The 15,682-nt window shown below is 45.8% G+C and overlaps 1 protein-coding gene and 1 long non-coding RNA gene across 4 annotated transcripts in view; both read right to left on the reverse strand.

Moving 5' to 3' along the window:
* Positions 1-2,849, reverse strand: part of tspan4a (tetraspanin 4a) — a 139,233-nt gene extending 136,384 nt beyond the window's left edge. Inside the window, exon 1 of one of the 2 annotated variants that reach the window (XM_061815242.1) lies at positions 2,774-2,849. The gene's annotated coding sequence lies outside the window, so the exon portion shown is untranslated. The remainder of the gene's footprint in view (positions 1-2,773) is intronic. The other variant, XM_061815243.1, reaches the window with a different exon arrangement.
* An 11,271-nt stretch (positions 2,850-14,120) lies between these two features.
* Positions 14,121-15,460, reverse strand: LOC133497471 (uncharacterized). 2 transcript variants are annotated; one of them, XR_009794044.1, is made up of 5 exons: positions 15,326-15,460; positions 14,978-15,142; positions 14,582-14,683; positions 14,305-14,482; positions 14,121-14,213 (listed from the first exon to the last, which is right to left on the reverse strand). It is a non-coding gene; the product is annotated as an uncharacterized LOC133497471 (long non-coding RNA). The 2 variants fall into 2 exon arrangements; XR_009794043.1 differs by having other exon boundaries at positions 14,978-15,219; positions 15,326-15,421.
* Positions 15,461-15,682: the final 222 nt, after the last annotated feature.

Below are 15,682 nucleotides of genomic sequence, written 5' to 3' on the forward strand. Positions count from 1 at the left end.
CCACGAATGGGACTTGCAAACCCTCCAGCCAGTGCCGCCACTTCTCCATTGCCGTCTTGACCGCCAGCAGCTCGCGGTCTCCTACATCGTAGTTCCGTTCTGCCGTGGTCAGCTTCCTTGACAGGAAGGCGCACGTGTGGATCCTTCTGTCCTTGGGGCTCCTTTGCGATAAGATGGCTCCGATGCCTAAGTCCGATGCATCGACCTCGACCACGAACTGGTGATACGGGTCCGGCACTATGAGGATAGGCACAGCGGTGAAACTTGCCTTGAGCTTGTCGAAAGCCTTCTGACAGGTTCCTGGTCCACTCGAATGTGTTGTGTGGGGGTGTAAGAGCGTGCAGGGGGCGGCAACGGAACTAAAGGTTCGTATAAACTTCCTGTAAAGTTCGCGAAGCCGATGAACCTCTGCACGTTCTTCCTGCTGGCGGGACTGGGCCACCGCAGCACCGCGTCGACCTTCCCAGGATCCATTCGTATCTCCCCCTCCGCCAGGATGAAGCCCAGGAAGGACACGGAAGTTCAATGGAATTCGCATTTTTCCGTCTTAACAAGCACCTCTCTAACCTGTCGGATGTGGGAGGTCAGGTCTGACGATAAGATCAGGATGTCATCGAGGTACACAAATTATTCAGAAACTCCCAAAGTACGTCGTTGATGAAGTTCTGAAAGACGGCCGGGGCATTTGTTAGTCCAAATGGCATCACCAGATACTCACAGTGTCCAGTGGGAGTGTTGAACGCCGTCTTCCATTCGTCTCCCTCCCGGATCCGCACCAGATGGTAAGCACTGCGCAGGTCCAACTTGGTGAAGATCCGGGCTCCCTGAAGAAGTTCAAATGCCGTAGCGATCAGAGGCAGAGGATACCTTTTTTAACTGTGATGTCATTAAGTCCTCGGTAGTCGATGCAGGGCTGTAGCGTAGTGTCCTTTTTCTTGACGAAGAAGAACCCTGCACCGGCTGGTGAGGATGATGGGCGAATGAGACCAGGGGCCAGCGACTCCTCGATGTACTCCCTCATGGCCTGGTGCTCCGGTCCTCTTAACGAAAATAATTTCCCTCTAGGAGGTGAAGTGCCTGGGAGAAGCTCAATGGCGCAGTAATACGGCCGATGCAGCGCCAGGAATTTCACCTTAGTTTCCGAGAACACCTCCTTCAAGTCATGATAGCAGGAGGGCACCGCGGTTAGCTCCGAGATGGTACTCAGTTCTTCTAGCCGTACCGGCGCGACTTGGATCCTCCCGTCCTCCCGGGCAGCGAAGCACCGCTTGCGGCAATCTTCGCCCCATGCCTTTATCTGACCCGTGGCCCAATCAATGTGCGGATTGTGATCTTTCAGCCACGGGCTCCCCAAAATAATGTCACTGCTACGTGCATTGAAAACGTGAAAGCTCATGCGCTCCGTGTGAGTGTCCGGAAAGCATTAAGTCATTAGGATTCAAGCACTACACACCGTAAAAGAAAACCAAAATACCAAAAAAAATCAAATACACAGAAACACCATCTACATTTGATCACAATAGCAACAGCAAACACATCGTTCACAGCTTTCACTTTGGCCTTTGACTCTGAAAGACATCTCACTAAATTAGTTTCTCTGCAAGGCAGTCCAAAATTGAGGGCCTCACACTTCTGAGGTTGGCCCAGTAGTTTTTCTCCAGGTTACACTGGTTTCCTCCCACATGCCAAAAACATGGAAGCTAAGTTCAGAAAAGACTTTAGAACTGCAGTGACTTCTAAAAGTGTAATGGATTCTTTCTTGGTTCATGTCATGGGCATTTAACATCCAGATAGATTTTTGGGGACACATTTCCTGAGTGTGTGTGTGTGTCTGCTTGACTCCTGTTCGTGACAGCTCTCTACAAAGAGACACAGCACCCGGTAGAGATGAAATGGGGATTTGAATTCAATAGTCTTGAAAGACAAATGATAGATAGAGTTCAACACGTGTTTGAGCAAAGGTGATGTGATTAGGAAGCCAAGATATTCATTCGCCTGTTCTGTTTATGACCATCATATTGAGTATTAGAAATCCATTATAAATAAAGAAATGTGTGAATCAAGTAAAGTTCCTGTCTTTAGAACTTGCTTGTAAACATAGCTTGTTGCCTTCAATGTATTAGTGATCAACATTATGAATGCAGTTATAGGTAATAAAAGTGTACATTATATTTTGGGAACGTGGAACCTCCACAAAACAGCACATCGCCTGTCTGTTAATTGCAGTGAAAGATAACTTCAAGAGGTCATCCAACAAAAACAAACTGAGGGGAGGGAATACTCCAGGAATGGTTGGTATTTGGAAATGATGTTTTTATCCACAAGTTTATTTCTGGCTTACATCGCTGTCTTGGGAGACTTGCTTGGAACCGATCAGATCTCTCAATGCCCACCATCAGGACATTGTTTATGGGAGGTGATTTGAAAATTGGGCCACTAAATCAGCAGTGAAACAGTATACTTGGTATTTGCTTTGAAAATGAGCTATTGTAAACACTCAGTTTAAGGTAGAGCAAGTGCAATGTTAATAAAGAAATTCAGAGAAACATAAATGTTGAAAGGGTAAAGATCCTCATCCTAATTATACAAATCACATCCACCAAAACTCCCATCCATCAGTGTTAAAACTCTCAAACAAATTCCCAGATGCCATGCAGTGCGTTTTAACACCAAAAGTGAAATTAAATAAACATTGTAGCCTGAATTTGAAGAACGTGAGTTTCCAATGAAATATGACTTATTTTGAGAATGGGCAAATACGAAAATGACTTACCCCTACTTATGTCTCACTCACTGTGCTCTTTGTCTTTCTTTGCAGTGTGGCAAAAACTTCCCAAGCTTTTTCCTCTCCAAAAAGTCTCTCCCTCTCTCCCTTCTGCCACATGTGACTGACATTGGAGCTGTAAAAACAAATGCTGACATCTAGTGGCATCTAAAGCGGCAGCGCCTTAAGTCGTGAGGAAATGTGTCGTTTGTCCAAACTGAGACTGTGGCAATTTATTAAATGAAACTGACGAAAGCATTGGCACAAAGAGAGGGACTGTGCATGTGTGTGTGATCGGTGGGTGGGTGGGGGAGCTGATATTTTGGTTTCTTTATATTGTGCTTGCAGTCAGCTCGTGGGGGCCTCCTGCAGTTCGGGGACCAAAAAAATCAGGTTCTCATAAAGAGGAGTCATTTTAAATAAACACAACTCACTAACTAAGTTTACACAAAACAATGGAAAAGATTTAAAAGTGACAAGTAAGGTAAGCAACCAGCAGTATACTGAAATCAAATCGAGTACGATGCGAGAGACATCAACTATTCTATGGTCAAATTATTACATTTTTTCGATGAATGATACTTTCCTCAAGATATTCTTCAATTTTATGACTCAACCACATCCCAGGATGGACCAGATGAAAGTACCATAGTATACAGTACTAAATGACCATGTACTGTATTAGTTTGTGCAAAACGAAGACCAAAAAGAGGACCCAATGACGTAGAATTAAAAACTAGACTGCACACAGACCCCTACATGGCAATTTCGCTTCAACTTGCGGTCAGGGCGAGCTTTGGGTACTATTTCACGTGAAAGTTGACATCCTTACAATTGTACATTATGAAACATAAACATGGAATTTAACTGAAAATGTTGGGTTTTTTGGTGTCAATATGGTTAATTATTGTTGTGCTGTTGGCGGTCACAAGGAAGTGACTTTTCACTGGTAACTGTGTTTCAGTTTAATTATTATAATTATGAATGTGGAAAATATATCATTATGATGCAGATTAATGTGTTTGGAGTATTAGATCTAGGTGTATAAGAGGCTTCTAACACTGATAATATAGTTCAGTTTCACAGGCGTATGTCACAGGTTCATTACAATTGTTTTGTATCACAATCACTGATATTTCAGTATCACAGGCATATATCACAGCCTGATCACAATTCTTGTACGTCACTGATATATATTTCAGAATCACAGTTTATCACGATAATGTGTCCCAGGTTGAATAAAAATGATGTTACAAACGTATCTCAATATGTGTATAAGTGGAAGTGTACACTAAAGGTTACATTTCAACTTCGAAGAGAATAATCTCTATTAAAGGGTATCAACTGAATATGTGTTGTTGCAGTGTTTTGTGACGGCAGGCTCGGTACAGGTGGGCGTGTGTATTGATGGGCAGGTGAGAAGGACTGTGCATGCGTGTTGTGTGCTAAGAGCCAATAAAGCGACGATAACAGCGAATCAATGCTACTTGTTATTACTACTCCTCCCATTGAGCTTCGGAGGTGCGAGGCGAGAAGGGAGTTAACCTCGGGCCGACCACGGTCAGGCGACTGGAGCAGGAACAGTTAACAGTGTGTATATGTGTGTGGAATTTATTGAAAACATTTCCGAGATTGTTTATCCTCTAGTACAAAAAGTGTCCGAAAAATTCCTTATAATTTGTGGAATATAAACGCCTGCTACACGAAGACAAGTGATGAGCGTGGCAGTTGACGGTTGAATGTATTTTTCTAAACCTTCATGGGCATGCTGCAAATGTTTAGATTATATTCATGTCATCCCAAGTATTTGAGATTTTGTCTTCTGTGGTTGCAGCATTTTTGTTTTGCTGCATTTTTCTTGGCAGTTGTTTTCTGTGATTGCAATATTTTTATCTTGCTCTGTTTTTCTTTTGCTATTGTTTTATGTGATCGTGTCTGTGCGCGTGCGTGCGTCATATGACTCTTGATATCCATAAAAAGTTGTTGCGACCTAAAATGGATGCGCCTTCTAACTTGGCACCTATTGGTGAGTTTAGTTGAGTGACCAAGGCCACCAATGGGGAAGCGCTCTCGAGTACTTTGGTGGTCTAAGCAGAGTTCGAGCATATAGCTGACATTCCAACTTTGTCTATGAGCATCTTCCTACGTTATCCTCTTGAGACCCTCAATAAGAAGACGAGATGGCTGCATGCGTTCCAGCTGCCGGGATCACTTTCGGTAAGTGAGAATCATTGCAAAATTACACCCAAAAAATGTACCTGCTGTTTCACACTCAACTGTTGGCAGAGGAAGTAATGGTAGAAATGGATGAAAATGGATTGTGTGCTCTGGAAAACATACGACGAGATAAGATGTTTATTCGATTAATTACTTTCTGCTAATAGAATACAAATCACAAGACATTTGTTAGCCGTCCTTGTTCTGGGGTTGTGTGTGACGCAACCAATGCTAATGTTAGCGCGGATGCTACACGGTACAAGCTAACACAAGTTGAGTTGAGGTATTGTAATAGTTCTTGTTTAAAACTGTGCCAGGTAATTTGGTACTCCACATTATTGTATTAATCATTTTCTGATAACCAATAAGATTAACCATTCGCTGTTTTATGTACAAATTGACTCTGAAAGCAACTTACCAGTCAAGTCTTGCGGGCTAATATTGTTAGCCTACTAGCATAACTGCCGCAAAGTCATTTTTTTTAACTTTGAGCGTATTGGACAGCTTTCAAATATGATGTGAGCCTCTACCCAAGTATTAATAACACACTTACCAGGTATTTGTCCTCAACATTATTGTATTAATTGTTTTCTGATAACCATAATATTACAGATTCGCTTTTTTATGTACAAAATGGCCGAAAGCAACTTACCTGTCAAGCTTTGCGGGCTGTTGCGACCCCTAACGGGACAAGCCGAAAGAAGAAAAAACATTTGGACACGTTGTTACCCTCATAGCATAATTGCTCAAGTCATTTTTTAATTTACTTGAGGTCATTTTTGATTGTATTGGACAGCTTTCAAATATGATATAAGCCTCTGCCCGAGTATTGATAACAGACTTTTGTCTCATATCAAAACCTGATCATCATTTTTATCCATATAAACTGTTCTTTACCTCAACTTTCCTTGTGTTTAAGTGGTTGTCATGCTCCCACGAGGGATTGAAACATAAAAAGTGACCATTTACAGCATTTTGTCATTTTGTAAAATTTTTGTTTCCAGAGCTCGGTTCTGGAACAATGACCTCATGTTTATGGGGTGAGCAGAGGTAAAAGAAAGGCACACAAGTTGATGTTGTGATTTCCGTGGCAAAATCTTTCACTATAATTTTAAGTTTGTGTGTGACTGGTTGAACGAGACGACATATACGAACATTATTTTGGTGCTTTGACTATTTTGAAAATCGTGATTCATCATAGGTGAAGCTCATTGGTGTGTAACAATGCTTTCTCTTCCAAATTTTCTCAGCTGCTTAGGTACCTTTCTAAGATCATAATTTATGTTCTTAAAATTACTTGTTAAATTTTCACCTCGTAGTATCATTTAAAAGCAGTTTGTCATTTATTTGAATAAGTTGCAAATGCTTTGGCGCATCTGTGCAAATGGTTTAGGCATTTATTCACTCTATAAATCTTTCCATTTAAAATAGTTGAACAAGTTGTTGTGGCATATTAGGCAGACTGTATTTCTACACATTTCCATTTGGACTTTTTTTTTCCCATTTCTCTGATGAAATGTATCATCTGATGCATTAGATAACCCACTGATCAACCTTCACGAGAGAATCCCTTTGTTGTGATTTAATTGAGAATCTGTGGCCAAAGAGCCAACGTCAGATGAAGGAAGACTGCACTATAATTTTGACAGTACTGCCTGTACAGGTTTCTTTCAGAAGCTTGTACAATAAATTACATTTTTAGTTTTTCTCTTCTGCAATGGCATGACCTGTCACCAAATGTCCAAATATAAACACGAAAACCATAAATGCGACACATGTACAGTATATTGCAGTCAATCTTCCATATAAATTGAGTACAATTGAGAATATTTTTCAGCAAAGTTTTAGCCGTAGTTAAACAGAACATCCCTCCGGAGTACACAGCTATACTCACAACATGGTATACATCAGTATACAGACGGTGACACAAAGACTTGTCATTCTGACATTTACTATTGAGAGATGAACTCAGGCTCCTGGGGAAGAAACTGGATGAAATTAATACTGACTTGGAAATCGAAAGGATGTATTGTTGGGAAAAACCAACTTTTTTTTTTCCTTTGGCAAAACACTTGTCACCATCATTGGGCAATGTGTTGTTATACACTGGATGCGTTTTAACCTGCATGTTGTGACTTTGATATCCAGCTTGCTCAAGGCTTTGTAAAAGTATTCTTCATCAACATTATTAACTTTCCTTTCATTGCAAAACGTGTCACTCCCATTCATCGTTTGAGAATGGCTGAATGAGAGATTGTACACCAACATCGTGAACGTGTTTTGGCTATTTTGACAGTCACGGCAGTACTGACGTTAATGCCTGAATTGTGTCTCTGAGAAGACACGGTTCGGTTTTGAATGGATAGGTCAATAGATGAATAGATCAGATCAAACATCGTGAACATGTTTTTGGCTATTTGGACGGTCATGGCATACTTAAGGCCCAAGTGTCATCACTATAAACATTCTAAAATAGATATTGTAATGAAAAATACATATAACATTATTCACTTCAATGTCTATATGAAAAAATAAATGTGAGCAGAGAGCGCGTCATCCATCGCAAAGTTGCAGAAGTGTCATTCTACGACATCCACACGGTCGCCATATCGGCTGCATCCTCTGTACGTGACGTCACTTGGACATTCATCAATGAAAACACGCGGTGCACCCTAACTATGGGAGACGAACACGTCCCTTCTGACACGGAAGCTCTTTTCGACAAGGAAAACATCACACAACCGAGTGAAGTTACCGGGGCAATATTACACTATTGTTTCGAGCCCTCGGGGCAATATTACACTAGTGTTTCGAGCCATATTCAGATGATATGCGATCAAAGCCAAACCGCATCGCCGTCTGATCCACTTCCGCGGCGGAGATGAGCCATCGTGGCTCATCGCAACCGGCCGGTGTGGCTTATGACGGAGTCGAGCCATGCTGCTTTAGGGGGTTGTTCATAGCCGCCGCAGTACGCGATGAACAACACCGTTGAGCTGGGGCACGATACTGTGTTGTGGTCGCACGCAGCTGAGTGAGGGAGACCCGAGCCGTGCAGCTTTAGGGGGTTGTTCATAGATGCGGCAGTACGAGATGAACAACACCGTCGGGCTGGGACGCTTTACTGCGCACGCGGCTGAGTGAGGCATTCTCGGATGGGTTCTTCAGAGCCACCCCCGTCCGCAAAGCCCGACGCGCAGCCTTCACAGAAGCCATGACCACCGAATTCGGCATCTCAGCCGGTGTGTCTCATTTTCGGCGCCGTGGTGGCATTTAATGGAGCCAAGCCGTGCTGCTTTTGGGGGTTGTTCATAGCCCTCACAGTACGTGATAACAACACCGTCGAGCCGGGGCGCTTTACTGCGCACACGCGGCTGAGTGAGGCATTCTTGCTTGGGTTCTTCAGAGCCGCCGCCGTCCGCTAGCCCGAAGCGCAGCCTTCGCTGGCGAAGCGACACAGCAGCCTGACGCCGTCCGACGCACTTGTCGATATATTTCATACGCAGATCTTTTGTTACATTATGAGAGACCGATGACGTGGTCCACCCCATCCAATTATTTTTTTTTTTAGTAGGTGTATACACACCTACCTGTCATTTAGAACCGACGAAGCTCTCTTCCTCTGCACCCGTGCAATCCATTTTTTACGACAAACCGGGTCTCTTGTAAACTTCTAACGGGTAAATCCACTCTCCGGACTGTTCAAGCAATGTCCAGCAATTCAACGAGCCGGCATTTTGGCTAACACACACGAAAAAAACTGCTAATTTCTCGGGTATAAACACACGAACCCGCCAGTGTGGGCGTCTGCAAAAAACGGCACTTCCTATTTTTCTCCAACACAAATGACTTCAGAGAATTTTCATGGCAGAAGATGAAAAAATCGATATACGGCAACATTCTGACGTGCTGTGAACAAACGGATGAGTCCATACCGGCTTTTTTTTCCTTTTTGTTAACATTAAATTTCATGTTTTAGGTGTCAGTGGCACTTTAAACACTCTATCATTTGTCTTTCAAGACTATTGAATTTAAATTATTATTTCATGTCTACCGGGGCGGCACAGTGGCGCACCCTTAAAGCATTGACCTCACAGTTATGAGGACCCAGGTTTGATCCCGGACCTCCCACTACGGAGTTTGCATGTTTTTCCTGTGCCTGCACGGGTTTTCTCCGTGCACTCCGGTGTCCTCTCACATCCCAAAAACATGCAACATTAAAGCCTGGGTGTCATCCCTATAAACATTCTGAAATAGATATTGTAATGAAAAATACATATAAAATTATTCACTTACGCTCTATACGAAAAAATAAATGTGAGCGGAGAGCGCGTCATCCATACACAAAGTTTCAGAAGTATCATTCTACGATATCCAAGTGGTCGCCATATTGGCTGCGTCCTCCGTCCGTGACGTCACCCAGCCATTCGCCAATGAAAACGCGCGGTGCACCCTAACACGTCCCTTCTGACACGGAAGCTCTTTTCGAAAAGGAGAACACCACACAACCGAGTGAAGTTACCGTGGCAATATTATACTATTGTTTCGAGCCATATTCAGATGATATGTGATCATGGTCAAACCTCATCCCCGTCCGATCGACTTCCGCGGCGGATATGAGCCATCGTGGCAACGCGCAGCCTTCGCAGAACCAGTGACCGCCGAGCGCAGCGCCTCAGCCTGTGTGGCTGATTTTCTGCCGTGGTACCTTATAAGGAGGAGGTGGAGCCGAGCCATGCTGCTTTTAGGGGTATGTTCAAAGCCGCCGCAGTACTTGTTGAACACCGTCGAGTCGGGGCGCATTACTGCATACCTGTTATTTGGAACCCACGAAGCTCTCGTCCTCTGCACCCGTGCAATCCATTTTTCACAACGAACTGGGTCTCTTTCAAAATTATGAAGGGTAATTCCATTCTCCCGAGTGTTCATGCAATGTCCAGCAATGCAATGACCCGGTATTTTGGCTAACATGAAGGAACAACGAGCTACCTTCCCGGAGGTAAAACTGAAGTAAACAAGCGAGTCCAGTAGGGGGCGCCTCTATCCTGTACGTCACTTCCTGCTTCTTCTCGAAAACAAATCCCTCGAGAGGATTTTCATGGCGGGAGTTACAAAAAGCTGTACATGTCAAAATCATGTTTTGTGGTGAAAAAACACATGGGACCATATTGGCTGTGGGTTTTTCATTAATAATATACCAAAAATCATCCATTTCATGACACTTGACCTTTAAACAGACACTCTAAATTGCCCTGAGGTGTGATTCTGAGTGCAACTGGCTCTTCGTAATGAGCTGTCATGAACAGGAGTGAAGCAGATACACACACACACACTCTGGGGAAAAAATGGATGGATTCTTCAATAGTTCTTAATTGTTGTTTATTTAAATGTATAATTTCAATAATGCAATAAGTGCATATACCATATTTAACACACATTTACAAAGCATATTTTTCAACAGTTCTCACTTGCCACTATTCTATAAATTCTGAATGTAACAAAACCAGAAAGTCAGATGGTGTCATGATCCTGCCGCTCCAGCACGAGCTGTGCGGGTGCCCGCGCGGGTGCGCTGATTGGGAGGTGCACACCTGCGCGTCATGCAGCTTGATTATGCTGTGGATTTATATGACCGTGATGACAACTGGCTGGCGCCAGTTCGTCTGATCTTCATGTCCCGTTCGTGTGCTCCGGTATCCCTGATCGAACCTGTGTGTACCGACCTTCGTCCGTTCTCCGACCAACCTTGTAAGCCTGACTCCTTCATTACTTCTGCCTGCTTTGATTTTTCTCCTGTGTACCGACTCCTGCCTGCCCGCTCACCTTCTCTCTTCGCCCGACGTCCCAACTACCGCTGCTGCATCGGACTGCCTGCTCGATCCCCTACCTCTGCATATAATAAACGTGTCTCCTTGAACTACCTTGCATCTTCCGAGTCCTGCATTTGGGTCCTACCCCCGATCCGATGGGACGTGACAGAACGAACTGGCCAACACAGGACCCAGCAGGAAAGACCCGGCGTCGCAGGGACTGACGCAAGGTAGACCGTCTGCCGGAGGACCAAGCCTGTCTGATCCGGGTAGGCTCCCTGATGTCCTCCGCTTCCGTGTCTTACGCTCCGCCAGCGAGGTATGAATACGTCCCGAACACAACCCGTCCAGCTCCTCATATTCTTCTGGACTCGGACTTTTCGGAATATGAGGAGGACCGTGATTTGTATGACCGGCTGCCGGAGTACGACTCCGATTATTATGATTATGAATCTGCTCGTCCGATCTTTCATCCCAGTCAGTTTGTTTCACCTCCCCGCGTTTCCAGCACCCGAGCGTCTTCGCCCGGTAGGTTTAAGTACACCAATCCGTATGAGGGAACCCGCTTGGCCATCTACCCGGGACCTCCGCGTGGCGGCCAGAGGAGACGCCCCGGCCGGGTGCTCCCCGGTGCCTCCCGCTGCGCGGCAACTAAGACATCGTCCTCCCACTCCTCGCCGGCAACGGCGAAACCGGCAGACCCGCCGCTGGTGGCGAAGCTTCCAGCCCAGAGGGAGGAGGAGCCGCCAAATCACGAGGCGTTCTGCCGTGAAATGCGGGCGCAGATAGAGCAGCAGAGCGCCGAATTGGCGGCTCTCACGGCCCAGGTCCAGCAAGGATTGGCGAACCAGCCGAGCTACGCTGACGTCGCAACGGCGACGGACTCGCTGCTGACGCAGGTTCACGTGGCAGTTGGAACTGACCCGCTCCCGAGACACGCCCACGTGTCAGTTTCGACTGACTCTCTGCATACTCTCGTTCACGTTGCCATGGAAACCGACCCGCCCCCTCGCCAAGCGCACGCTGCAGTGGGAACGGACTCGCCACCTCGCCAAGTGCATGTCGCAGTGGGAATGGACTCACCACCTCGCCAAGTGCACGTCGCAGTGGGAACGGACTCGCCACCTCGCCAACCGCACGTAGCTGTGGAAAATGACCCGCCTCCTCGCCATTCCCATGTCGAGGTTTTGGCTGTTCCGAGCAGAGTTCACGCGGCAGTTGGAACTGACCCGCTCCCGAGACACGCCCACGTGTCAGTTTCGACTGACTCTTTGCCGACTCTCGTTCACGTTGCCCTGGAAACGGATTCGCCACCGCGCCACGCCCACGTTGCTGTTTCAACGGATGCACTGCAAGCTCACGTGGCAGTGGGGACCGACCCGATGCCACCTCACGTTGCTGTCCAGGAGGTGGCGACGTCTCCACAGCCGCTTCTCGTCCGTGCTCTGGAGTACCAGTGGCGATCGGCCCGCGGACGCTCCACACTCCTGCTTCGTCGGCGGCCGGCCCGCGGTCGCTCCCTGTTCTTGCTCTGTCTGCGACGGGCACGCCCATGCGTTCCAGTCCAGGTGGTGGCGACGGTGACACTGACGCTGCCTTCTCACGTTCCTGTCCAGGAGGTGGCGACAGTTCCCCAGCCGCCTCACGTTGCTGTCCAGGAGGTGGCGATGGTGTCGCCGCCTTCTCACGTTGCTGTCGAGGAGGTGGCGATGGCGATGGTGGCGCCACCTTCTCACGTTGCTGTCCAGGAGGTGGTGATGGCGGCGCCGCCTTCTCACGTTGCTGTCCAGGAGGTGGCGATGGTGGCGCTGCCTTCTCACGTTGCTGTCCAGGAGGTGGAGATGGTGTCGCCGCCTTCTCACGTTGCTGTCCAGGAGGTGGCGATGGTGTCGCCGCCTTCTCACGTTGCTGTCCAGGAGGAGGCGATGGTGTCACCGCCTTCTCACGTTGATGTCCGGGAGGAGCTGGGGAGTTCTGTGGAGCCACCCTGGAGCTGGAGAGACTTCGGGATGGCTGTGATGGTGGCGGTCATGGCTCTGGTCTTTCTCTCCATCATCCTATTTGCTCCACATGAAATTTTGGAAAAAATGGATGGCTGTGGTGAATTCTGGCGATATCTGTGAACAAAATTCAGACAAAAATTTAAAAAGTAAAATTTCTAAGTCCTGACCAAAAAAAAAAAAATTGGGCAGAAGTTCCACAAGGGCCAAGAACAGATTTCCCATCCCCTTATAACTGGATACCACAAAATCACATTTGTCATTAAAATATGCCAATTTATCTCAAGACAAATGAATTAAGTGAACTATTCAGTAAAAAGACATCTAAAATTGTCCTTTCCCCCACATTATAGATTCCGGACCTCCCACTGTGGAGTTTGCATGTTCACCCCGTGCCTGCATGGGTTTTCTCCGCGCACTCCGGTGTCCTCTGACATCCCAAAAACATGCAAGATTAAACGGACACTCGAAATTGCCCCGAGGTGTGATTCTGAGTGCGACTGTTGTCTGTCTCTATGTGCCCTGCAATTGTCTGGCAACCAGTTGAAGGTGTACCCCATGTCCTCCCTGAAAATAGCTGGGATGGGCTACGGAACTCCCACGAGCCTTGTGAGGATAAATGGCTAAGAAAATAGATAGATGGATGTCTTCCAGTTGCTGTGGGTCTTCGTAATGAGCTGTCATGGACAGGAGTGAAGCAGATACACACACACACACACACTTCGGGAAAAAAATGGATGGATTCTTCAATAGTTCTCAATTGTTGTTGATTTAAATGTATAATTTCAGTACTGCCAAACGTGCATATACCATATTTAACACACAATATTTACAAAGCATTTTCTTCAACAGTTCTCAGTTGCCACTATTCTATAAATTCTGAATGTAACAAAACCAGAAAGTCAGAGGGAACATTACAAAATAAAAACGGCATGAAGTCATCGAAGCATGTAGTCACTGTTTAAAATCTTTATACATCAATAAATACAGTTTATTAATTTCATCAATAAAATGGGATGATCCGAGGTCTTCCGTGCAGCCTCAGTGGAACCACGGGTGCCGCTGGAGCTTGGACAGAGTGGCACGGGTGTCGGCTCTTTCATCAGCCATGCGCTCAGGAGATCTTGACATGCTGCCAAGGACAGATGGAAGGAGAAGTTTTAGATGGCACCTTCACTTTTCTACCAACTACGACAAGGAGTTAAACACTGCTGACAGTATCACGGCCAGTACTGACTGCATATTTCAACTTACCATGAGAGAGCCTTGTATCAATTTGTCTCCGCAAGAAGAACTCCTCCGGTTCAAAATGAGCACCATGGAGGATTTCGTAGAGCAGAGTCCCGAGCTGCCAAACTGTGGCGGGGTCAGCCTTGTACTCCCCACATGCAGCAACTTCTGGAGGAGCAAGTTCAGTGGTTCCTACAAGACATGCAGAGAGGAAAAAACATGATGAGAATCAGCCAGAGAACAACAACAGACGTGAATGAAGAGCAGGAAGTGGACACTGTACCAAAGAAGTTCTTGTGCACCAAGGAGGTCCCAAAGCAGCCGTTTCCGAGATCGATGATCCAGACTCGAAGGACCTCGGAGCTGGTGTCAATGAGGACGTTTTCCATCTTGATGTCACAATGGAAGACATCTGCAGCATCCATCATGACTGCTGCGTCCACAAGCTGCTTAAAGACGATCTAAGATGAAGACAAATAGATGAGGTCAAGGACAAAACTTGAAAGGAGACGAGATTTTTTTTTCCCGGTGTCACGGTGAATCATCTGTAAAGTGTTGACCTTTCACTTCTGAGGTCCAAGGTTCGATCCCGGCCATGCCTGTGTGGAGTTTGCATGTTCTCCTTGTGCCTGCGTGGGTTTTCTCCGGCCACTCCCGTTTTCCTCCCACATTCCAAAAACATACAACATTAATTAGACACTCTAAAGTGCCTCTGAGTGTGATTGTGGCAATGGCGAAACAAACCTAAGGAAACGAAAAGGGGGTTTAAAAGGAAATGAGGCCTTTTTAAATTTCACCTAGTATTCAGTGGAATCTTGTTTTGAAATTTTTATAGTTGTAATAATTAGTTCGAAGGTTAATATACTAAAAAAAAGTTTTATTTCAGCCTTTTCCTTCTAAATGTAAACATCTCGTATATAAACACTGTGTATGCACAATCCACCAAGCATCAATACCTTAGCTTGTGCTTCGTCCATTTGGCCATTTCCATGGATGAAGTTAAAGAGGTCCATGCAGGGCACTGGCCTCTCCAGCACCAGGACAATCTCTTGGTCCAGACTGTACCAGTCGTAAAGTGAAATAATTCCTTTCATTTGTCCGCTTTGCTGCATGAGCAAAACCTCGAGAGGGACCAGATAAGAGTTGCCGTTTATAAACTGACACATCCACACGTGTGTCTTTGGGATGTGTTTGATGGCTGCAAATCACAAACATTTGGTCAGTGGCGCTGGAACGATGACCTGTGTAGGCCGATGTATGTGGCACGTTACTTTACAATGTGAGAAGAGACACAAAACACTTACCATGAAGCCATCCATTTATCTGATCCCGCCATAGACTTTTCCATTGGCTCCTTTCTGGATCAGTGACAACGTCTTGTACTTTTGCTGGATCGTTTCTGTGGGAACAACGACAAAGCCACTTTAGATGAAAATTTCCCATTGAATTTCCCCCTTCTGATCAATACAGTGTCTATTCATCTATTGACCTATCCATTCAAAACCAAACCGTGTCTTCTCAGAGACACAATTCAGGCATTCACGTCAGTACTGCCGTGACTGTCAAAATACCCAAAACACGTTCACGATGTTGGTGTACAATCTCTCATTCAGCCATTCTCACAATGACAAATGGTAGTGACACGTTTTGCAATGAAAGGA

This window comes from Syngnathoides biaculeatus, chromosome 3 (genome assembly GCF_019802595.1).
Source record: "Syngnathoides biaculeatus isolate LvHL_M chromosome 3, ASM1980259v1, whole genome shotgun sequence".
In the NCBI taxonomy this organism is placed as follows: domain Eukaryota; kingdom Metazoa; phylum Chordata; class Actinopteri; order Syngnathiformes; family Syngnathidae; genus Syngnathoides; species Syngnathoides biaculeatus.